The following is a 26,914-nucleotide window of genomic DNA, read 5'->3' as shown; positions in this document are numbered from 1 at the left end:
TATGCATATGTCTTTAATATTTATGAAAAATTAAATTAAACAATGTTAAAAATAGTTAAAAAGATATATTTTTTATTCTGATTAAATTTGATTCGTAAAATGCTAAAAAAGACACAGGATAATTACATACATAAGTGTTAGGAAGCTATGAGAAATGTTTTTTGTAGGATTTTCTTTTGTATTCTTGTTGCGGGCAGTCTCTCTGCAGACTCCAGCAGTAATCAGCCATCATGTGACGATCCCACCTTCCTTTATATCTTTCTTTCATTACCAAAATATCCTGGTGGAACTGTTCACCCTGTTTTTTGCTTAAATCTCCTAGATTGGATGGGAAATTATCTAAATGGCTGTTCAAAAAATGTACTTTAATACTCATGTTGGCACCTAGTTTCTCTAAACATATTAGCATGTTGTGGACTAATTCATGATAGTTGTCTGCCTTGTGATTGCCTGAAAAATTTTGAATGACAGACACACAACTAAGCCATGCTTCAGATTCGGTTTGAGTCATAGATGTGGTAAAATTTGGATCCTTCACCAGTTTCTGTATCTGTGGGCCATCAAAATTCCTGCCGAAATTTTTCAATACTAAGGGGTCTATTTATTAACATTATTTTTACTAAAATAAAGTGAAAAAAGGTGTTTTCACACCCTTTTCACATTATTTTAGTATCACCTACAGTTACTAAAGGGCAAATGGAGTAGAATACAATTTTCTACTCCAACCCCTAAGTATCACTTATTTTTAGCAATCAGATCGCATTTCCCATAATTGTAATGGGAAATGTGACCCGACCAAAGTTACTAAAAATAAATTGTAAAAAATATCGGGGAAAGCCCTGTGATAATAACGCCACCTGGAGGTGACATTATCCAGGGTCTCCCCCAGTTACCAGCCTCCTACTCTGTTCTAACGAGGAGAGCAGAGCTGGGGGTCGGTCCCAGTAATCAGCTGTGTGGTCTAAACAGACCGCAAGCTGATTACTGTAAAAAAAAGAAAAAAAAATTGAACATTTTTTTTTACCTACCTGACTCCAGGGACCGATGATCAGGCCTCCGGTGATGTCTCCCTTCCAGTCAGCTGGTCTCCCATAGTCTACTGCGGCCCGGTCATCAGGTCCCAATGCAGTATGGGAGATCACCTGATCGGAGGCATGGAGGACATCACTGGAGGCCCAGATCATGCAGGTAAGTGTAATTAAGGGAGATGGGGGTCCGTGATTGTGGGGGCATGGCTTAGCACCAGGGGGCAGAGCTTAGCGCCGGGGGGATAGCAGCGGTCGGCGCATGCGTGGGCACTTTGTCACGGTATTGTTTATGAAAATAACGTGACTAGTGTGCGGAGGGGATTCACAGGGACAGAGCTTTATTGCAAGCTCTGTCCCTGCAAGGGATTTGTGGGAAATCCCTGTGATATTGCAATGCGAATTCAGTCGATAATATCACACTACAATCTGCATTCAATATGCGGATTGTAGAAAATAGAGCCCTAAGAGATGGAAATGTTCGGCAAATCGCCTGACTTGCCCAAACAAATTGTTTCATTAAACCCAGTTTGATATGGAGAGGTGGCAGTATGATTTTTTTTCTTGTCAATTAAGGGCTCATGAATGATGTTGGCTTCTCCTACAGTTATAACTTCTCTTGGAGGCCATACGGTTTGCTGCCAGTGCTTTTGTTTTGCACGACTATACCATAAGCATATGTGACAAGGATACTTAGTATATCCACTTTGCTGCCCAAGAAGAAAGTTTACCATTTTTAAATTGACACAATCAGACCACTGATGCTGAGAATAAAAACTTTTACACCTTTAATGAGAGATACTACCTGCAAACCCGAGGTACAGCTATGGGCACAACATGTGCACCAACGTATGCCAACCTGTACCTCGGGTGGTGGGAGAAAGAAGTAGTGTTCTCTCTGAAAAACGACAAATACACGGACCATATAACATCTTGGTATCGGTATATAGACGATATACTAATAATATGGGAAGGAACAAAAGAAATGTTGATGGAATTCATAGCAACATTAAATGAAAATAAGATCAACTTAAAACATACCAGCGATATGAGCCAGGAGAAGGTGACTTTTTTGGACCTACAAATCAGGATAACAGAAGAAGGACAATCAGTCATGGACATCTATCGAAAAGAAACAGCAACCAATAGCATTCTTCATGCTAATAGCTCTCATTTTCCTGCTACTATCAGAAGTATCCCCAAAGGGGAATTCCTGAGAACTCGACGAAATTGTACGGATATAACAACATTTGAAGAAAGATCCGTACAATTAACTAAGAGACTACAAAAAGAGAGGTTACAGCAAGAGGATTATTAAAACAGGTTATAATGAAGCTAAAAGAAGAAATAGGGGTACACTGATTTTTCCTATAAAACAAGATAAAGGGATGGATGAGAAAATCAGATATATTGGTACCTTCTGCAATGGAGGCAAATAAAAGACATTCTACAAAAGCACTGGAGAATACTCACCATGGATAAGGATGGACCATGGACCATAACCATGGATAAGGATCTGGAGAAGATACTTGGGGAGAAGATTGATGTGAGTTGGCGAAGATCTGACAATCTACAAAAAAGATTGGTACAGAGTCACTTTAAAAGAGAAGAAAATACTAAGATCAAAATCACAGGATGCCACAAATGTGGGAACTGCAGTACTTGCAAATATATAGTACCAAAAGACAAGACCACAAATAGGTATGGTGAAGAAATAGTAATCAGAGATTTCATTAATTGTAAGACCATAGGGGTCATATACTGCCTCTTCTGTACATGTGGTCTAAACTATATTGGTATGACAAAAAGACAGATGAGACAAAGAGTCTCAGAACACATAAGAAACATAAAAAACGCAAAAATGGATATCATTAAGCTTAAACCATTAACAACAGTAGCTAAACACTTCTTGAAAAAACATGATAGCAATCCCGACCATCTGAAGGCCTATGGTATAGAAAAAATCAAATTGGGCATCAGAGGAGGAGATATTACTAAAGAACTATTGAAAAAAGAATCTAAAATGATATTCATGATGAATAGTGTGGATCCATATGGTTTAAATGATTTCAACCATTATGGAGCGTTCCTGTAAAATATACATTTGCTCTAAAACATCTTGATCTGGAATTATTGATGACTATAACAATTGATGGGATGTAGATATGTCTAATCGTATACAATAAATTATCAGTGAGTATAATCTTAATTATCATACATGCTGATATGTAAAATTTTAAGAACAAGTATACTTACCAGAACATCTATAATTTATAATTGTTAATATACTGTAATTGTATCCATTTAATAACATTGGTTTTGTTTCAAGTTTACCAGTCCTTTAAATGATTCAAACATATTTTTTTCAAGCTTATAAGGACATCTTACAAGATTATTCATATATATGATTCTGAAGCGGATGGAGATTATTGGGTAACATGGTATGGTACTCATTGACAACATGATCGATATAATGGACATCAAGAATATGATAAGAAGTGTCCATTCTTCTACAGATGATATCATAAAAATCAATATACATTGATATTTCCCCTAGGATAATTTGGGCTCCTAGTAATAGTTTATTTCTAGAATAATTGACAATATAGAACATATATAAGATAGGGATTTAGATTTATTAAGTATACTAACCCAATAACACATATGTTATTTATTTTTCACATTTGATCACTTTATTTATTTTGGTTGAGTATGACACCTACATGGAATATATAATTCAGGTTTAGAAATTTTTATTCCTTCATTATATTTCCTCATACACATTTTAATAGTAATCTTTAGTGGAAAGCATGCGTAATGATATTATCAATATCTCACCATACAGTTTATGTATGTATAGGACTGACACTTTACCAATATTAATTTAAACTTATGCACGTTCATGTTTATACAAGGTAACAGATATTTTATTACATGAATGCACCTTTATGATTCACATCACTTTACGACTAAATATATGCACTTTTATAATAAGAGTTAGTAAGAGACTTGAGCCCGTAATAAAGTATTATTTTCTTATTATTATTATTTTTGAGGGTTAGAAATAAGGATTGTTTTCTTATTATCATTATTCTTGAGGGTTATAAATAAGTGATATTAAAAGGGTTAATACATAACTTCATGTATTCGGTGATAACAAGTATTACTACACTATACCAATATTAAGATGCCATAATTGATTTTAGTTGTAATACTATATAGTAATATAGCAATATACATATGGTAATGAGTGTATATTTACCCTATGAATAAATGAATAATATCAGAGAATTAATTAGAATCCAACATCCGATATCGGGAATATATTACTGCTAATGATAAATAATAATTATTATTGATAAGGATTTGTGTACTACTAAAACGAAGACATTGCAGAGGATAATAAAGTAAAAATTTTAATTCTTGAACATCTACTAATAACTAATTGATTAATGACATCTAATGAGACATATATCCCTGTAGCTATACATTACAGTATATTTGTATGATAATAAGAACACCAATTATGAGCATATGAGATCACTAATAAGTCATACTAAATAAATGCATCGGCAATGAATAATAAATCCATTTTTTATCTTCTGATATGTTTAATTGACGGATACGTTAGTTCAGGTATGCTGCCATAGAAATGGTAGGAGGACCTATCAAACAGGAGTATATGGCAGCTATATTCTAACTGACCTATGAGAGACTTTAGCGGTGTATATAAACAGGATACGGGTGACATTCAGGTTGCACTGCTTTGATAAAGCCGCTTACAGGCGAAACGCGCGTCAGCACTACACGCTGCCGCCGGTCTTAACAGCACAATTGTATGCTGTATACGCATGAGATATATATATTATTTAGTCCGGGTGTATTGTTGCTGTATGGACAACCTTATGTACATATGCTAGCGGCGTACTCAAAGCCGGTATGAAGGAAGACTAGCCAGTACACGAGGCTGTATAAGTTAAGCACAGTGTTATGTGACATCTGCAAATAGGTTCTGTGGACTGAGAATCCCTATTTCTCTATGCTGATATATAGTTACTTTCAAGGGGAGTTGATTATCTGTATTTAAAACTAGTACATGTACGAACCTATTCAAATGAAATACAATTGTTGCATGACTACAATGAATAACACCATTCGATCATTTTGTTAAAAAAAGTGGCTAATATTCATAGTAAAAACAATAAAGATACAACTTGAAACATTGTTGTTCCAGTATGATTACACTGGGTGTTTATTAGATTAATGTGAGAGTAGAGTTTAAAGAGAAGATCTTTGGAACCGATTGTTAATCGGCATGAGTAAGGTATTAAATCATAACTAATTGTACCTCTTGCGATATATACCAACTCACACCTTTGTGAGATCTTATTTAATTAAAAAGAGAATTGTGTCAATAAATAACTAAGAACGTATATCTGATTTGAAACTGTGATACAATTTGTGATTCATATGACACTGAGAGATACACTCCCCAAATAAATGCATTACATATGAACCCCGGCTAATATTAATCTGCATACATTAGACCGACGACAGGTGACATTTTAAATCACTTTTTTCCTTCTAGATTTCACGTATATCTTATTCTATGCATTTTAAATATTTCGCCTTTTATTATCTTGGACCAATATTACCTTTAAAATAAAATAAATAAAAGTGATATCTTAACATATAATCAGAGATAAGAAACTAATTACTGTGATCCCCTCAGTGCACCAGACAAGATACCTTGCTTTTTCTTTGTGTGTTGTAAATTCTTGTTATTGTTGAAAGAGGGTAGTTGTTTAAAAAAGCAAAACTAAGTTGATTCTGTTAAGTAAAGCAGGCCTAGACTAGTAAGGTACTTCAAATGGGGGAAATAATTAAATGTTATCATTTTTCATTAATTTGAAAACTGGACCCAATTCAGCTATAGCAACGATCTAATGCGAAAATAGGACCTGCGAGTACTCTCAAACCTATCTTAAATCCTTGGCAAGAAAAAAAAATATTTTTTTGTTCCCCAGTGTTATTAATGTCAGGGGGCTACAGACATTGCAATTAACCAAGATACTGTATGTACAGTAGCAGTAACGTTTCTAGTACTGCAATAGCACTTGCTGGCTACTCTAATTTGTAGATAGTTCCAGAGCAGAACACACACAGTAAACTATATTTGTTAGATATACCATATACCTACCCTCCAACATGACCCGTTCCATTAGGTACAAAATACTCTGCTCCTGGACTTCCCATCTAATGCATGATTGCAGTCACCTGTGTTGAACTGGGTAATTGATGAGACAGGTGTATCACCACAGGTGACTGCAATCATACATTAAGAGGGAAGTCCAGGAGCAGAGCATTGTGTACCTGATGGAACGGGTCATGTTGGAGGGTCTGCATTTATACAGTAGAAGTACAGTATGTACATGCATATATTATAAATAAATGTTTGTATTGTGTTTAAAAATATTTTTTACTTATTAGATCAAGTACATTAATATTCATCATATCCTTGTTGCACTTTGGAAAAATAAGTTTAAAACTGAACTGAAGAAAACTAGTGCTAAGGCATCTTTAGAATTATGTAATTAGATGTATATATAACATAAATACAGTACTCAACCCAGAATTACTATGCAAGGGATACAGTAGTTGTGACTTATTGAATCTCTCTGTGAAATGTTCAGTTACCATTTATTTTATGCAATGGAAGCAGCATGGAAAATCATTATGTTTTAAATACAATTCTGTGGGCTCTGCCCTGAACACATCCACTAATGAACTGTGGCAGGTGACTGAAAATGGGAAGAACACAGTGTTCTTTCTATCATAACAAAAACACAAAATACTCCTGGTGATGTTAAGGGGAACTAGTACAATAATGACATTTATTGAAGAAATAGGTGCAGACTTTGGATAAAGTGAAAGGGCAATTATTGAAATGAGGACATCTGTGAATTAATGGATGTGTCATGTTTGTAACTACTCTGAAAAGGAAACAAAAAGTATATTTATTTTAATGAAACATATTATTAAGCTTCACATTATATTAAATTAAAAACATTGATCTGCATATTAAATCTGCAGGATTTTGTCATAGGTCTTTTCTTCACTAATCAAAAGATGGCAATATAGTGGAGCATGGATGGATTAACAATGGGGCAAGTGAAGCTGCAGTTTCAGTCCCCCCATGAAACTTAGAGATGAGCGGGTCCTGTTCTCTGAGAACCGGACCCAAACGAACATAGCCAATCCGAGCAGGATCCAAGTCAGGCTCAGGTTTTCTCGCTTGACCCGGAATCCAAAAGGAGGCAAAACGTCATCCTCCCCCTGTCAGATTCTTGCTGGTTTTTTAATTGTATATAAGTCCCTCTCCGCGGTGATCGGTGCCATTTGCTTGCTGAGTCCCGGTCTCTGCGGCTGTGCTGTGCTGTTCTCCGTTGAGGGAGGGCTGTGTGTCCAATCCAGGGGTGTGCTGTGCTCTGTCTAGGGGGCTGTGTTGCCCATCCAGGTGTTTTCTGTGCTGAGCTGTATTGTACAATCCAGGCAGGGTGTGCTGTGCTCTGTCCAAAAGGCTATGTTGCTCATCCAAGGGTGTGCTGTGCTGTCCATCAAGAAGTGTGCTGTCCAGGGTTGTGTTGTCCATTCAGGCGTGTGCTGTACATCCACGAGCAGTATAAAAAAAAAAAGTAACTAAAAGTTTAAATAAAAAAAAATATATAAGTTAAAAAAGTTAAAAAAATGTTGTGTGTGCTGTACCCCACATTATGATGCTGTATGCCATACCCCCCTCTCCCCAGTGTATCCAAAGCACTGTGACGCTGCTGGCCATACCACAGTGTAATATTCATAAAAGTATTGTGACACTGTAGGTCATTGATACCGCAGTGTAAAATTCATAGTTTATGAGTGACGAGGTAGGTTCATCATGCCGCAGTGTAAAATTCATAAAGTATTGTGAGTGACGCTGTAGGTTCATCATACTGCAGTGTAAAATTCATAAAGTATTGTGAGTGACGCTGTAGGTTCATCATACTGCAGTGTAAAATTTATAAAGTATTGTGAGTGACGCTGTAGGTTCATCATACTGCAGTGTAAAATTTATAAAGTATTGTGACGCTGTTGGTCAGTAATACCGCAGTGTAATATAATTCATACAAGTATTGTGACACTCTTGGCAGTAATGCTGCAGTGTAATATTCATAAAAATATTGTGACACTGTAGGTCATTGATACCGCAGTGTAAAATTCATAGTTTATGAGTGACGAGGTAGGTTCATCATGCCGCAGTGTAAAATTCATAAAGTATTGTGAGTGACGCTGTAGGTTCATCATACTGCAGTGTAAAATTCATAAAGTATTGTGAGTGACGCTGTAGGTTCATCATACTGCAGTGTAAAATTTATAAAGTATTGTGAGTGACGCTGTAGGTTCATCATACTGCAGTGTAAAATTAATAAAGTATTGTGACGCTGTTGGTCAGTAATACCGCAGTGTAATATAATTCATATTAGTATTGTGACACTCTTGGCAGTAATGCTGCAGTGTAATATTCATAAAAATATTGTTACACTGTAGGTCTTTGATACCGTAGTGTAATATTCATAATAATATTGTGACTCTGTGGGTTATTGATACTGCAATGTAGCATTCCTACTAGGCATGAGCTGGTTTGGATTTTAGAAATCCGAACCCCCCCCAAGCCCCACCGATTGGAGCCGGGAACCAAGTCCGGCTCAGATTTTCCGCCATACTCGGTTCCCAGAACGAGGCAAAATGTCATCCTTGCGCTGTCGGACTCTCGTGGGTTTTGGATCTTATAAAAGGTCCAGTTAAGACGGAGGGTGCTGTGCTGGTGCTGCTGTTGTCCATAGGGGCTGTGTCCAAAGTCCATAGGGGCTGTATGGGCTGTGTTGTGCAGGGCTGTTGTGCCGTAAAGGCTGTGTTGTCCATAGGAGCTGTGTGCAGACAGAAGAGGGGGGCTTCAGTGGCTCCTGTGTCACTAGTCCTAAAGGGGTGCTGTAGCATTGTCCAGGGGGTACTCTGTCCATCAGGGGTGCTCCCCCAAGTGCAAAAAAATATATATTGTGTTTGTGTCCGCGTTAGCTGCACGTGCATCAACAAAGTAGCAGCGCCAAGCATGCGCTTGTGTCATAAGTAGAGATGAGCGGGTTCGGTTCCCAGAGAACCGAACCCACCCGAATTTAGCATATCCGAGTCGGATCAAAGCAGGCTCGGGGGTTTCCGCCTTACTCAGATCTCGAAACCGAGGCAAAACTATAGAGTCTGAAATCTCGTGGTTCGCAAGCTTTCGTCTCTATGATCAATGTAGTATATAAGGGACCACGCAATGGACGCCATTTCACTCCGGCTGTGGAGACTGAACAGGGAGGGTGGGAAGTGTAGGGCTGGGAGAGGTGCTGGTGCTGTCTGCTGTGTCCTGGGCTGGTGCTGATCCATTCTGGGCTGGTGCTGTCACTGTGCTGTCTGCTGTGTCCATCTGGGCTGTTGCTGATCCATCTGGGCTGTCTGTGCTGTCTGCTATATCCTGGGCTGGAGCTGCTAATCCATTCTGGGCTGGTGCTTTGCCATCTGGGCTGGTGCTGTGTCCATCTGGGCCCTAGTTCTGGACTCAAAAAAAAAAATATATAGTAAAAAAAAATCAAAGTGTATTTTATATTTTTCTGTGTGTGTGTGTGCATGCATGTTAGGCTTAACAGCAGTACTGCATAAGATCCAGCCAGCAACGCAAGTTACAACCTAGTGCTGCTCGACTCCAGTCGTGCTAAAAAAACAAAAAAAACAATAAAAGTGTATTTTATAATTTTCTGTGTGTGTGTGTGCGTGCATGTTAGGCTTAACCGCATTACCACACAAGATCCAGCCAGCAGCGCAAGTTGCAACCTAGTGCTGCCCGACTCCAGTCATGATTAATCTGTGCTCTGGGCCCAAGTTCTGGAGCTGAAAAAAAAAATTCTTTTTTTTGTCAATTTTTTTTGTGTGCATGTCAGCCACACCTGGCTGTAACTGTCATCAGTGTAGGTGCACAGGGGTGCTGTGCTCCTGTCTGCCGAGGGGCTGCTGCCCAAAATAATAAATAAACAATTTTTATTTTGTGCGTGTCAGCCACACTGTCATCGGCGTAGGTGAAGAATGTACGACGGCAAGCCGTGAGTGTGATCGCACTGTGCTGGCTACTAAACCAAACATCAGTGCTTAAAAGCGATTACCGCTTTGGACACTGCATGAGGAGTTTTCTCCATTCATCAGAGGAGAAAGTATTGATCACCAAAACGTGAGTGCACCATGTATTTGTGGCAGTAATATACTGCGGATCAGACTATATTCCCAGTCTCCATATAGTGAGGAGGTGTTCTATATAATGGAACCTAACTTAATCAGAATTGCTAATAATTGCCTTGCTCTACGTCAATTGACAATTCAAAAGACTATTTAGTCTGATATACAGAGAGACTCTGAAATACTGCCATTTTAAAACCAGTAATTATTCTTGGTCCCAACCCAGGGACACGTGTTTTAAATTGGATTTATTCTAACCTCTGAAGGGGTTAATACGTTGTGTCTATTTGTTTGTTGTGTTTTATCAATTTATTTGTGTCATATTGTATCAGTGTATCAGTGTATTTAGTCAATTATAATACGGGAATGTCATATATTGATACTATTGTATCATAATGTTATTTTAGGCTGGTTATGGTTATCAGATATTAGGTTTAAATATTTCCTGCTATATTGCCACCATCTCGCTAGCACATTAAGGTTATAGATTTTTTTGTGTGGAGAGATAAGAGTTTCAGATGTTGGAACAGGGGCTTCCACCTATTTGGCTTCTCTCCAGAGAACAGAACTCTGTTCCTCAGGAAGTGTCTATGCCTGAGCTGATAGGTAGGTAGTCTGTCTGTTGGTAAACACCCTTCAGGAGATGGCATCCCAAAATAACAACAACTATAATAATGTGTCCACTGATAACCAGCCTGATCCCTTAACAGCAACATACACCATATGGCCAACTCATAACATGACACCCAGTTTACAGCCTCCTCTTCCTTATGACACTAATTCAGTCTCCATGGTTGATCAATCAGCCATGTGTGGTCCACCCAATTTTTGGCCTTCCACATAACATTCACATACTGTATCTAAGAAGAAGTGGACAGTGGGAACAATGGCAATTTGAAGGCCACTAACTAACTAGAAGGTTTGCAAAGGATTATTTAAGTCAATTGCTTATTTATATTTGGAAAGCATGCTTCCTGGTCCCCTTCTGGGATAAAAAAAATCAACTCCCAGCAAGCAGGCATGGTGCTCAAGAAAGAATTCCCAAGAAAGATACAACGAAAGACTTAAACCTTAAATCTGAACTGTTGCATTTGCTGCTCTGTTCTGCTTGTTCACACATCTCATATGGTTAAGTGGACAGTGGAAACAATGGCAGTTTGAACGCCACTAACTAACTATGTTTTTTTTATGTCCCTCTACAGGTTGAGAAATGCCTTTATAGAAGATTTGCAAAGCATTATTTAAGTCAATTGTTTATTTCTTTTTGGAAAGCACTCTTCCTGGTTACCTTCTGGGATCAGAAAATCAACTCCCAGCAGCAGCAGCCATGCTCAAGGATTCTTCTGTGGCAAGGACTGATGTAAATGTACTGTATCACATTTTTTTTAAATGTCTCCTCCCCTCCCCTTCTCCCTCATAAATTTTCTTTTGAATCAAAAAACTAAATAAAATTTACTACCAATCAACCCTTCCTGTCCCTGCCCTACCTTCAACTACATACAAACTCCAACTCCCTCAGGCCTCTCTTGAATAATAAATGTGTTTCCTGATGTGTCATGTTTGAAGTTGAACTGCTATGTGTTTGTGCTGCCCACTGCTGCAGCTAAGCTTAGTCAGCCAGCTATCTTTTTGCAAATTTTGGGCCTAAACAAGATGTACAAATCAATATTGTGAGCTGTGAGATGGTCAAAATTGACTGGAAATGAGTGGAAATAAATGTTATTGAGGTTATTAATACTGTAGTAACAAAAAAATGCCCATTTTATGTAATTTTAGCTGTTTTTTTTATTTTTTAAGAAAAAATCCAGATCCAAAAGAAAAACAAGAAAACAAAACACGGAGGTGAGGTTTTAGCAAAACCAATCCAGATCCATAATCAGGGGAGATCCAGATCCAAAACCAAAACATGGGGGTCAGCGCACATCTCCCAAAACACGGAAGGGTGGTTTTGGTAAAACCAATCCAGATCCAAAACACAAAGAAAGATCCAGATCCAAAATCAAAATACAAAACACGAAAGTGGCCGGTGCACACCCCTAATTCATACAAGTATTGTGACACTGCTGGTCAGTAATACCACAGTATAATATTCATAAAAATATTGTGACGCTGTAGGTCATTGATACCGCAGTGTAATATTCATGAAAATATTGTGATGCTGTAGGTCATTGATACCACAGTGTAATATTCATAAAAATATTGTGACTCTGTAGATCATTGATATAGCAGTGTAATATTTATGCAAGTTATATGACACTGTTGGTCAGTAATACCGCAGTGTAATATTCATAAAAATATTGTGATGATGTAGGTAATTGATACCACAGTGTAATATTCATACAAGTATTTAACACTCCTGGTCAGTAATACCGCAGTGTACTATTCATAAAATAATGTGATGCTGTAGGTCATTGATTTTCTTTGTATATGACTCATTTATGACCTCATAAATTTGCTTTGGAACCAAAACTTAAATTAATTGTACTACAAATCAACCCTACCTTTCCCTGCCTTCAACTACATACATACTCCATCTCCTTCAGGCCTCTCTTGATTAATGATAACATTTGTTTCCTGATGTGCCATGTTGGAAGTCACACTGTCACAGCCACTGAAATCTTTTACATGTATTTGACGCATCCCAAAAATGTCCAGAAATTGTTATGGCCACAGACAGCATCTCCTGTATGCCCCTTTCATTAAAAAAAATAAATCTAAATCATCAAGTTGATAGAGTGGGCAAAACATGGTATATTCTCAAATTTGACCAGTTTTTTTAATTGCTCCCCCCCAACCAGTTGCCCCAGGACTCTGGTGAATTGATAGGCTGTTATAAATAATGTTTCAGCTCAATAAATGCCTGCCACCTTTGTATGTAGATGACTCTAACAGGGGTATTCAATATGGGAGCGAAAACTCAGTTTTTGCGTTAATATCGCACCTATGACATCATTAACGCAGGTTTTAGTTTTACACTGTATTCAATTTCAAAGACCTTTCGCAGGTTTGAAAAGTCTTTGATAAAAAACGGGGATAACTTTTCACCATTGAATAGGTGTCGAAAAAAAGTGCAGAATTGGGGTTTAGGGGTGCAGGCTTAAAAAAATAGCCTGCACCCCTGGGAATGACATTTAAAAAAGAACTGTGTCAAAAAAAGTAAAAAAAAAAATAGGGACACCCCAAAAAATTAATTTAAAAATTGGGGTGAAAAATTGGGAAAAAATTGTTTAACAATAGGGAAATAGGTTCAGGGCTATTCTGCAAGTATGCGGCAGGTGTTTTCTAGAATAGAATTATAGCGGCAGGTGCACAATTGAAGAATTTTTAAAAACTTACTTTAGGGACATCAAAAAATGCTAGTACCCATTTTCATGTACCCCAAATTTTATGGGACCACTTAAAAAAACAAAAAAAATAACCTAAGTGCTCTTCTGCAACACTTCTTCAATGTCGGGAAAAAACACCTGCTGCGGCTATTTAAATCCCCGACTTTCAATTGCAGGCTAAAACGGGGGTACCCATAGTGATCCCCCATGTTTTTACAACTTTAGGGGGGTCCTACAATTTTTTTATGGAAAATTTCGTAACTTTACACAAATCCCACTTCGCAGGCTCCCGTTTTCGTTAGTTTCATATTGAATACGGGGATAAGTGGGCGCGCGCCTGATACTTTAACGCAGGTAAAAGCTCCGATATGAAACGTAAGCTTCGACAGCGAAGTTTACGTTTCATATTGAATACCCCTCTTAGTGGAATAACTGGATAATGTAGATGGTGGGTGTCAAGCGAGAAACCAGCAATAGGGAACGTGAGCTGGGTTTAGACCGTCGTGAGACAGGTTAGTTTTACCCTACTGATGAGGTGTTGTCTCCATAGTAATCCTGCTACTTTATTGCCAGGATGTGTGCAATATAGTGCAAATACAAAAATTAGTTGTGTATATTGGTCGCATTACATACAGAATTACATGTTACATACAGTGGATAAAGCAGGCTGAGGTAACTTGAGACACGCCACCCATTGTTGACAAGCAACTTCCAGTAGGTCTGGCAAGCATCATGGATGCTGGGAGTTGTAATTCAGCCGTAGAGCTACAGGCTGCTTTCCTCTGATATATACACAAAGAAGAAATACAGGTGCACAACTCCAAATTAACTGATTATATATAAATAAATACATTTTGCAGTAAATACAATAGAGGTATTTGGCATAATCTTGGCCAAGCTTATGGGCCTGCCCACCATATCCGGGTAACCTCTTGTCGGGCAGGTCCCTAACATACTAAGGCTCAAATCCAGAGCGCAGGACACCCCCAAACTAGCCCAGCCAATCCACCCCAAAGCACCGCTCTAATAAGAAAAGTGAAGTGTTAAGAGCAGCCACTGGCCGCACATAAAGCATAAAAATATATGCGGCCAGCGGCTGCTCTTAACACTTCACTTTTCTTATTAGAGCGGTGCTTTGGGGTGGATTGGCTGGGCTAGTTTGGGGGTGTCCTGCGCTCTGGTTTTGAGCCTTAGTATGTTAGGGACCTGCCCAACAAGAGGTTACCTGGATATGGTGGGCAGGCCCATAAGCTTGGCCAAGATTATGCCAAATACCTCTATTGTATTTACTGCAAAATGTATTTATTTATATATAATCAGTTAATTTGGAGTTGTGCACCTGTATTTTTTCTTTGTGTATATATCAATGGTCTCCACAGGTAGCACCTCCAATTATATATATATATATATATATATATATATATATATGTCCAGAATGTGCAGTCTGAGATCTATTTTCTTTGTAAACTAATTAGTGCATTGATTTGCACACCTGGGAAGCCTGAGCCACTTCCCACTCAGACTAGCACTTCTACTACATTGGTTACAGCATGGAGTCTGGCAATGTAATATGCACACCAGTCAGAGGCACAATAATAGGTAAGTCCTGCTAATATTTAGACTGTGTAGTGCAGCTTTGGTTCATTTTTGGGGTGTGGGTCCCCCTAGATTGCTTTGCTGACCTGCTTCAGGGCACCGCAGTATAACACATTTTCCTTTAACACATTTTAATACTTCACTGTCTGTTTCCTTTATATATATGTATTTAACTTTTTTATTTTTATGCTTTATATGCGGCCAGTGGCTGCTCTTAACACTTCACTTTTCTTATTAGAGCGGTGCTTTGGGGTGGATTGGCTGGGCTAGTTTGGGGGTGTCCTGCACTCTGGATTTGAGCCTTAGTATGTTAGGGACCTGCCCAACAAGAGGTTACCCGGATATGGTGGGCAGGCCCATAAGCTTGGCCAAGATTAAGTCAAATACCTCTATTGTATTTACTGCAAAATGTATTTATTTATATATAATCAGTTAATTTGGAGTTGTGCACCTGTATTTCTTCTTTGTGTATATATCAATGGTCTCCACAGGTAGCACCTCCAAATATATATATATATATATATATATATGTCCAGAATGTGCAGTCTGAGATCTATTTTCTTTGCTTTCCTCTGATGTAAACAGCAATTCTTGGTCCCATTATCCCTAACAACCTCCCTGAGCACAAAGTAAAAGTCTGCTTACAGTGTGTATTATTTAGCAGCACCTCCACAAGCAAGGCCACCGCTTTTCTATTAGATGTATAAAAAACCTCCCCCAGATCAAAGATATCTTTCAGGAACTGAAGAACTTGAACCTACTGTACATTGATACTCATACATTTTCTTAAGAATCAAAACATTAAAATAAATAAATTAAAAATTAATCAATCCTTGTGTCCTTTTCCTATCTTCAGTCCATAAACATATTCCAACATCCTCGGGCCTGTGATCTAGTTAATTAAATCATTCTTGGATTTGAAATTTCCTATGGGGTCGTATAGTTTATTAAACTGCCATCCTGTCTACCACTGCAGTGCTATGTTGGAAGCTGTACTGCAACAATCAGGGCTGGATTAAGTCTTGTGGGGGCCCTGGGGCAAATAAGTTGCGGGGGCTCCCACAAAGCAACACAGAGCCTACTACCCCCCGTGCCACCACATGGAGCCTATCCCTACCCCCCTGATTACTTACTTTCTGGCTCTGTGTTGTGAATGATGCAGCACAGTCAGCACTGCAACATAGAGAACACAGAGCGGCTCCTGTGTCACGTGATGCCAATGAGGGGACTTGGGAGCCGCTCTGCACTCTATGCGGCAGCAGTGACTGTGCTGCTTCATTTGCAACACAGAACCGCGCCAGCTTAGCCCCCATCTTGGAACAGGTGTCACTGGACACCTGTTCTTGGCAGGGTCACACCAAACCTGTGTGGGTAGGGGCAAATATAGGATTTTCTGGGTTGGGGTATTATATATGTGTGTGTTAAACACACACACAAATATGTAATATATATGTAGCAAATGTATAGATTATATAAAACATACACACTAACACACACATATACATACACAGTATACACACACATAAATACATACATACACACTAACATATACATAAACAGTATACACACAAATACACATACATACACATATATAGACACTAACACATACACAGTATACACACACTAACACATACTGTATATACAATAACACATACTGTACACAAAATACACACTAACACATATATACACAATAAATTAGTATACTCACACACTTACATTTTAATGCATCAGCACCATGATGATAATTGCAGGCAACTCACCTCATTAGGCCTCGCCACCTTGCACCGTAATGCCACTATTCATGGGTGATATGGGAGCGGGGCTTGCCGTATTGGCTCCACCCCCTCTTCGACCGGGATAGAGCTGCGTGCGCTAGTGGTGGGGTCCCTGTTGTGTGTGAGTACCCCGGGTTGACCATCCCTGTCATCCCCCACCTTAATCCGGCTCTGGCTACATGTTTGTGACACTCACTGCTGTTACTTAGCTTAGTCAGCCAGTTAGCTTGATGCAACCATTTGGCCGAAACTGGATGAAATCAATATTGTGAGCTGTGAGGTAGTCAAAATTGTCTGGAAATGACTGGAAATATATGTTATTGAGGATAATAATACTGTAGGAACAAATACAGGCCCACATTATGTGATTTAAGCTGTTTTTGTGATTATTTTGAAAATACATACAGTACCTCTCAACTGTTCCCTATTTAGGTGAAAAGGACCTGATTTGCGAGCTCTGTCCTGCTTACAGATCAGTACGGGGGGATGGGTTCTAGCACTGGTAAAGGGTATTATGTCTACCACCTTATTAAAATACCTGAAAGTTATAAACAGGTGGGTTGCTCACAGAAGCCAAACAGTTACAGATGGGCCAGCTAGTTGTTGCTCATAGTGCGCAATTCAGGCCTCTTGTGTCGCACCATGGAACATTACGTGATGCTGTACTGTGGCATACCATGGTATTCTACAACGAAAGATAAGCCACGGCATGTAATACACTGCTTAACTGCTGGGTGGCGAGTGTTCAACTGATGAAATTTGTACTACTAAATACCATATTGTTAAATTGGATGGATATCCCTGATGAGTGGGCCAATCACATTCACACAGTTTATTTGCATATTGCATATTCGCACAACCAATCTTTTTAATAATATCACATAAGCTCTTAGAATGGGATGCAAATCAGTACACATACATAACTGTACAGTAGTGTAATTGCCATGTTCTTGTGATGGTATAAACAATACTACATTAATGAGACATGCACACAGCTTTCAGTGAGATGGGATGAATTATTCTCTAATGGTGGGGTACTGTGTTTACATGTAGTAGTATAATATTTTGAAAGGAAGACACATTTTTGTATTATTAAAAACAGCAGCAGATGGGTGGAGTAAACACGGATGAGCCTGCTATTGACAATGTACATATTGCCTGCTGTTATTCGCAGACATCACATCAAATACATGACAGGTGTGGCTCTTGATATGGGAAGCAATCAGGAAGCCGACTGCCTATATACCGGCAGCCGGCTTCCCAACTGTCTTATCCTGGCAAGCGTGAAATGCCGGGCATCTAGATGTAGACGCCCGCATTTCCCCAATGCCGGGAGACCGGCGCCAGGCATCACGATCGTAGTGATGCCGGGCGCCGCGAGCTGACAGCCGCGGGGGGGGAGGGTTAGGTTTAGGGCTCCCGGGGGGGACTTAGGGTTAGGCACCCCCCTGGGAGGGTTAGGGTTAGGCTAGGGGGAGGGAGGGTTAGGGTTAGGCACCCCCGGGGGGGACTTAGGGTTAGGCACCCCCGCGGGGGACTTAGGTTTAGGTAGCGGGGAAGGGGGTGGTTAGGGTTAGGCACTTAGAGGGGGTATTAGGGTTAAGCACTTAGGGGCCGGCGGTATTTCATACCCATTCCCTTGATATGGCTGGCATGTGTGGGCTAGAGGTTTGGGTTAGCACCTTGCAGATTGGGCATCCTTTGTTTGAGACCTGGTAAGGGACATTTTTTTTTAAATCTTCACTACAGGATTACAAAGAAATCACTTGGTGGTATGTGAGTTATGATATAGAAAAAAAGAGATAGTTGTATGGAGCACTAATCACATTTATATGAAATCATAAAATATAACTTTTATTAATTCTTAAATAAAAACTTTTTCCAAAAAAATGTGGTGAAATATTTTTATTACTGTTTTAAATCTTATATATAAAAGACCTGTAATGAGGTTTGTGTATTCAATACCCCAGAGTTTGAAAATTAGTTGGTCATTTCATGTATCATAACATTACTATCTACTACTGCACAGATACTCAAAAGATATTTTCTGTGGCTGAAGCCATCCTTACATTATTTTATACCTGATTACAGTGTGCAATTAGTTAATTACATAAAATATTGATATTACAAATCTCTGTATTGAACTGCTCAAATAACGTGCACTTTATTTCCTATACCGTGGAATAAAATGTATATTGTGTATCATATACATTATCTGTGTCTATTATCTTACTTCTGGATACAAATGTGATCTCTTATCACTAAAGTAGAAGTAGGTTACACTTATTTATTGTGCTTAATAATTAACAGTGTAATGTTTAATATTAAACACTGATTTATCACATTCAAAACTGTTAGTTGCTCCCATCAGGAGATTTGTATTGGCACAAATTAATTTATTATCACTGTGGATATATTAGGTAATTATTCCTGATTCAATTTGTATTTTATACTTTACAAGTCCTCAGAATAATCCTGGATAATGATCATGCATTTGGTTTGATAATTATTTTTAGTACCACCAGTCATTCCATTGTGACTGAATAACTCCGCATAAATACTAATTAATGCTTGCTGCAGCATGCATTCAGCCTAATTACGCATTAGACAAATAGCGCTGATATATATGGGTCACAGAGACCGAATCAGCATATATTTTATAAATGGAATTGCTTTCACCATCTGGGCTGTTTGGCAATAATAATTGCTGCTTGGAATGACACTGTACTAGCCAGTCTATGCTTCAGTATATGCTCAAACTAATATATATTGTAATTGATAGAGCTGCAGCAGAAAGTCGGCCTGATATGTGTGGTAGTTTAACAGAGCAGGTGAGTAATCAATGGCACAAATGCATGTGTCAGCAGTTTGTAACATAACATGGAATCTATCACAGGCACACTCCTCTGCTTTTAAAATTTCATCAGTCTTGTCTAAGTCGTGGCATACATTCAGCCAGATAAATGCAATGTTAGACAAGATTTATTTGATTATAGACACAGTAAAGATTGGTATAGCGGCAACTGTTAGTGCTAGATGAAACACATCCCCAGCAGGCTCCTCCAACATACGTTTCACCTAAGCTTCCTCATGGAGTGAACCAGATGCTTGGTTTCACTAAAGTCTTATTCAGTAAACTCCTCTCATTCAATATATGGTAGCCAATCTTAATTAATTACTATATTAGAGATAGTACCATTCAAAAAAAAAGAAAAGAAAAAAGGAAACATGTAAAAAGCATTGTGATCAGCAGAATAATTGTAATACATTGATCTTTACTAAAACCAAAAACAAATAGATATTGCTTGATATTATTAACATTAATTATATTTAATCCATATGTGTACACGTATATAAATTATTATTCACACACATATATCCAAAAAACCCTTAAAATAAAAAGTTAACTGTGTACTTATGTATTGTGTCTCATAGTATCATACTGATCATAAAAATTCTATATCAAATACAGATATCACAATATCATTAAATGTCATATCATAGATTATATTTTTGTGCTTATAAATATATAAAATAATTAAAATATATCAATAAATAATTATTTTATACATTAATATTAACCTAATTCTACCATGATATATTCTAAATAATATATTGCATAGCTAATATAAATTAATATCCAAGCCCATATTAACTACTAAATGTGTTTATAAATAAAGTGATCAGTAAAATATGTGAATACACCACATCATGATTGCGAATATTATAAAAATAAATAATTAGTGATCATGGGAAGTGTTCTAAATATTTTTAGTATGTGATAGTGATAAAAATAATATATAATTACAAGACTTTATTATAAAAGTATTAATAAGAATAATAAAATGAATCTATTTGTGTGTTAGATATTTCATTGTCCATAAAGAAATAAAAGTCTCAGAATATAAATTAATATCAGGACCCATATTACTACTAAACATGTTTATAAATAAGGTGATCAGAAAATTATGTGAATACAATTTAGCAGGATTACAAATATTATGAAAAAAAAATTATAAAAAATTTAGTGATCGTGGGAAGTGTTCTATTAAATAGCTAATTTGCTCTGGGAGACACCCAGCAGAGTGGTGAAAACTACTCTGATGCCGATGTACGTTTCACATTTACTAGTTTTTTCAAGGCAACCCGAGTTTGCCGTGGAGAGGATTAATGTAGATACTGAACAGCCAATGAGAAGGATCTAATCTAGTCACATGTTATCAATGGCCAATATAAAGTTCCCAGGAAAAGAACGAATAGGAAACTAGAATCCATACCATGTGTTTTGTTTCAGCCAGTCACGCTGTGTTCATTGGGACATAGGGTAACTTGCGGGATTTAATTATAATGAATACACCCCATTTATTACTATTTAAATGCAATCCCAAAATTAATATAGAATGTCTTATATCAAAAATAATAAAATTCTCCTGTCCCAAATAAAATATGTTGGGACAGAAATTAGATGTGAATAAATATAAATTAATTTAACTGTTATTAAGGATCTCTATTGTTCCTTAGACACAGAGTATATCTTCCAAAGAATTAAGAGAATAACTTATTAATGATATGAACTATTATCAAGGAATCTTCGTTATTCAATGGACATGTAATATAGCTATCTAAAAAATGGAAACAGTATCTTATTATATATTACATATGCATCCACTTTATGTATTAATACGAATTTTAATAAATAAATTTTTTTTTTATATGTACCACCAATAGATTATACTAAGTTATAAAAAAGACATATTTTTAAGTGATGATAGTGAAAAAACAAAAAGAGAAAGAGAAACTGTGTGATGTACATGGATGAATTATAATCATCCTGCAGTGTATAAAATTAGCATGGAGGATACCATGGGTGAATCCGGAGTAAAATGATACTGATATTAAATCAAATGTACAAATATTGGTGAAATATCAGTATCACTCCACCCCGGTGAATCCAGAGTAAAGTGACACTGACATTAAATCAAATGTACAAATATTGGTGAAATATTGACCAAAGTGAATTGTAATGATGGGAAGACTAAAATCATCCTTAGTAAAATTGTAGGTTGAAAACCAAATGCGTGAAAATAAGTGATGAGAAGAAAAATAAAAATAAGTGAAATTGCAGTGAAATTCAAGTGACAAGATGACCTACAGTTTTTTGAGAACCGTGTAAAAGGAGTGTAAAGTGATAAAATGTATTGCTACATATAATAAAACTAATGTATTATGCAAAAATAAAACAAATTGGACGAATATATATAATAAAAATCAAAATAAGGCTCTAAGTGAATCTAAGGAACCTACCAGTCTAAATTAATGAAAGAATTGTGAAATCAGTGATAATAATGGGTACTACATAATAAATATTCCCTCAGTATCAATTTTAAAAAAATGCATGCAGTCTGGAATTATTCAAACATCTTAAAGGAATGGTAAGAAACTGTTGGATTCATTAAGACCATTGGGGTGTAAACTATGCATCAAAAAAATCATCTTGGTCTCAAACTTCAAGAGTTCTTTGTCAAGATCACCACCTCTAACTCCGAGTTGGATCTGTTTCATGCCAAATGCTCGAAGATCTTTTGGATTTCCCTCATGGAACCTTAGAAAATGACTGGTCACAGGGGTTAATGTTTTAAAATTATTTTTATCAGATCAGGCACGTTTGATGCTATTAACATGCTCCAATAATCTTATTTTAAGAGGTCTGATAGTTTTACCAATGTAACTTTTATTACATGGACATTTTAAAAGATTAACAACTCCTGCAGAGTTGCAATTGATGTAATTGTTAATATTCCATCTCTTGCCTGAAAAATGATAAAAAAATTTGGTCGAAATCATATATTGACAGGCTTTACAACTCTTGCAGCTAAAGGAGCCTTTGATAGGGTATATTGATCTTTTGTCAGAGGTTAGGTGACTTCGAACCAAGAGGTCTTTAAGGTTCTTGGATCGTCTCCAACTGGTATAAACCTTATTTGGAAGTACATTTGCCAGGTCATGATCTGTCATAAGAACTGGCCAATGTTTTTGTAGAATATCGTTAATGTCTTTCCATTTGCTGTTGAATGTTCCTATGTATCTCACTGGTTCTTCTTTCTTAATTTTGGTTTTAGGAACCAGCAAAGATTCCCTATGTTGGAACTTGACATTATGACAAGCCCTCTTGATCAGCCTCTTGCTGTATCCTCTCTAAGTCAATCTTGTACATAGCTGTTCCTCTCTTTCCAAATAAGTTTCTTTTTCCATGCAATTTCTTTTGGTTCTCAGTAATTCTCCTTTAGCAATACCCCTCAAAGTGGCTGGTAGATGAGAGCTGTCGAAATGTATAATACTGTTAGTCGCCGTTGCTTTTCTAAAAATGTCTGTAATGATCTGTCCATCTTCCTTAATCTTGATAGTTAAATCCAAAAAATTAATTGTAGCTTGACTTGCTTCTCCCGTGAGTTTTAAATTACAGGATTAAAAAGAAATCACTTGGTGGTGTGTATTCTGTTATTTATACAGATATCTGTGTTGACCAAAAAGACGCATTCCCAGCATTGCATAAAGACCAAGCAATTGAAGTTCAGTATTCTTATCCAACCATTGTCCACATCTTCCCACCACCTGGCATTTCTATGCTACTTTATGCCACCCAGCAACATTCTATGCTAAACTGCCATGCATTAGACATTGTATTGTACATATTACAGAGTCATCTCTCTATATATGGCCACCCAAGTCCCTTCACCACTTCCACCCACCATGATGCATTACTATTTAACCTCACTGAGCTAATTGTATGGCTCACCACCACCCCCCACCATCATTCACATCTATTCAATGCTAGCACATACTGAGCCTGCTATTGACATTGTACACATTGTCTGCTGTAATATGTAGACATCACATCATAAACACGACAGGTGCAGCATTCTGAATGGCTGGCATGTGTGGGCTAGAAGTTTTGGTGCACGCCTTGCACAGTGGGCATCCCAGGTTTGAGACCTGTAATGGGAATTATTTTTATAATTTTTTTTAACAGTTAAAAATAGTCTTGCTGTGGAACTAGAGGTCCCAGCAAGCTTCCCCCACATGCTGGTACTTGGAGAACCACAAGTACCAGCATGTGGGGCATTACGGGCCTGCTGGTACCTGTAGTTCCACAGCAAAAGAAATATAAAAGTAAACACAAGACACCATAGAAGCTAAAGTTTATTAAAACATACATGCACACACGGAATGGGTATGAAGTATCCCGATGTCGGCAGCCAGAAGGGAGAAGGTAAGTTCCCTATCCCTACCCCTCCCCCCCTAACCCTCCCTAGTGGTGCCTAACCCTAACCACCTCCTCTATTGTCTAACCCTAACCTCCCACCGGAGGTGCCTAAACCTACTGTAACCCTCCTTACGGGCCATAAACCTAACCCTCCAGGGGGGGTGCCTAACCCTAACCTACCCCCGGGGGTGCCCAACCCTAAACCTACCCCCCTCCGCGACTAATGCTAAGGGCACCCCAGACTTACCTCATTCAGGCTGGCATCCTTCGGCGTTTGTTATTTTGGTATTTCCTTTGGTTTTTCGAAGCCTATCTTAAGTCCCGTATTAGGCTTCTGCAGTCAGGATATAGACTGGCGGCATCTTTTCCTCCGGTCTATTGACTGCATCCCTGCACACACACGTGTACACACACTATAAATATATTTATATTTACTCTATAGTATATATTTATATTATAGTATATTTATAAATATAAACTTCATGCATGTACTGCATTAATACTAATGAAAAAAATATGCAAAACAGTTTCGAAAATAATAACACTTCAATATAAAAAAAAAAAAAAAAAATTTAATGTAATATAAAATAATGTCAAAAATGTGGATGAGCGGCAGCCATAGTTGTATTATCAGCCATCTGAGTTGCTTTGTGAAAAAAAGTACAGTTTTAGAACAGTAATATGGTACAGTAAAAGTACAGAAACAAGTCTTTCACTAGTACTGTACAGTCATTGACTCTTAATAAAACCTAAATGGGATGTTCTTCTTCCAAGTTCTTCACATGGATCTATCCATACATCTTATTTTGTAAGTAATTTTTGATTGTGTACAACATGGCTGGCTCACCTGGCACTCTTGTAATGGCATAAAAAAATACATGGACCTGACATGTATTTTGGGACTCTGCTCCTAGCAATAAGATGCTGGTACCTATAGTATTTTGTGTCATCTCTTTTAGGCTTAATCTACAATGTTCCACCCAAGGTACTGTAATCCCACTGTGGGTGGAATGTAGAGTACAGTTAATGTAAGTTAATACCCAAAATGTTTGTACCAAATCTGCTTGATGCCTACTGTATTGTGCACTCTAGTTTACTTTTTACTTCCGTATTAGAGTACAGTACCTAAGCCACAGTGTGCGCTTTGTGTGTTAAGCACCTTGAGCCCTGCTGGAAAAAGTGCTAAAATACTGTATATAAAATAAAAATTATTACAATTGTTACTGTACAATACCTCTATTTAGCAGCAGGGGTCCCTGGCCTTGAGTAGCTTGGTCTGTTTTAGTAAAAAAAAGGTATAGTAAGAAACAACTAAAGTTGTCTAGTTCTAATAACTCTTCATCCACATTTCCATTTTATTCATCCCCATTTCATGTATCCCCATTCTGCTTTGTGTAGAAGTTCATGAGGGGGCAAAACACAGTCTTTAACAACCCAACAGAAATTGTGGAGGGGCAACTGCCCCCTCCGCCCCACCGGTCCCCCACACCCCTGGGAAAGACAGGTGGGGAGAAACTGACAAACATGAGGAAGCAGAGCCAGAGGGGGAGGGGTAAGCTGAATGGCAAAATGGAAAGCTGAAAGACACAGGGGGGTGAGGAATGAGGCAGAAAGACACAGGGTGGTAGGGAAATAGGCAGAAAGACATGGGAGGTGAAGCTGAGAGACACAGGCAAGGGTGAGGCTGTACAGATACAGGCAATGGAACCTACAGTACAATACCTGGGCAATGGGTCCCCCAAAGACATACTGTAATTGTATCAGGCCCCTAGAGTTTACAACTCGTATGCAGCAAGTGTACAGAATGAGTGGACTGAAAAATTATAGCAGACCACCCATACACAAAGAGCGAAGTGTTTCTGCAGAATCTGTACAGTACTGTATAGCAAACATTCACTGTGCTGTACAGCTAACACAATACAGTATGTCTGTGAACAATGTTGTTCAGAGATATGCAGAACACTGTAGCTGGTACAGACCCACCAAAGTACAATATTTAGCCAGCTTAACTGTCACCACTTTCTTACCTAAAGGGGGTCCAGGAACTCAGGTGGCAGAGTAACTGTGAAAAAAAATTGGCACAGTAAGTTTTATTCTGAAAAAAAAAGACCCATACAAAGGTGCACAACAGTACTATTATTATTACAACAGCAGTATTACTATAGGTATTATTACAGAACTGTACAGTACTGAAAAAAAAAAAACAACTACAGAAAGAATTAGTATGTAAGGAGACGAGGTTGGAGATGGGTCTTTGGAGTACAGGAGGGAGAGAGACACTGTGAAAAGTAAAAAAAGTAGAGAGATAGAAACACTGTAGTGTACTTACAAAGCCTAGAGAGGCGACTGGGGCCAGCTGTGGCCTCCTGGACCGGGGACCCTGGAGCCTTTGGGTTGGTGTTACTGTGGAAAAATAAACAAAATGTTACTGTATTTTGACACAAAACAAAAATGTCAATAGATAGAGGACAACAGTAGTATTACTATAGGTATTATTAAACTTTATTGACAGTATCCACTTATATTGTGAGCAACGGGCCGGCAGCGGTGCTGGCGTCATCAAGTGTAAGCACATTTGCTGATGCCTGCAGCAAGGAATGACGAAGGGGGTGGGAGGGGAGG

The 26,914-nt window shown here is 38.0% G+C and overlaps 1 long non-coding RNA gene across 1 annotated transcript; it reads right to left on the bottom strand.

Moving 5' to 3' along the window:
• Positions 1-2,038: 2,038 nt before the first annotated feature.
• On the bottom strand, positions 2,039-26,692 carry LOC148477055 (uncharacterized). Its single transcript, XR_015872567.1, has 5 exons — positions 26,622-26,692; positions 26,320-26,354; positions 25,527-25,568; positions 2,499-2,595; positions 2,039-2,103 (listed from the first exon to the last, which is right to left on the bottom strand). It is a non-coding gene; the product is annotated as an uncharacterized LOC148477055 (long non-coding RNA).
• Between the last annotated feature and the right edge of the window lie 222 nt (positions 26,693-26,914).

This window comes from Taudactylus pleione, unplaced genomic scaffold (assembly GCF_031769625.1).
Source record: "Taudactylus pleione unplaced genomic scaffold, aTauple2 ptg000755l, whole genome shotgun sequence".
Taxonomy (NCBI): domain Eukaryota; kingdom Metazoa; phylum Chordata; class Amphibia; order Anura; family Myobatrachidae; genus Taudactylus; species Taudactylus pleione.
The sequence above is the reverse complement of the archived record's forward strand: the minus strand, read 5'-3'. Positions and strand labels throughout refer to the sequence as shown.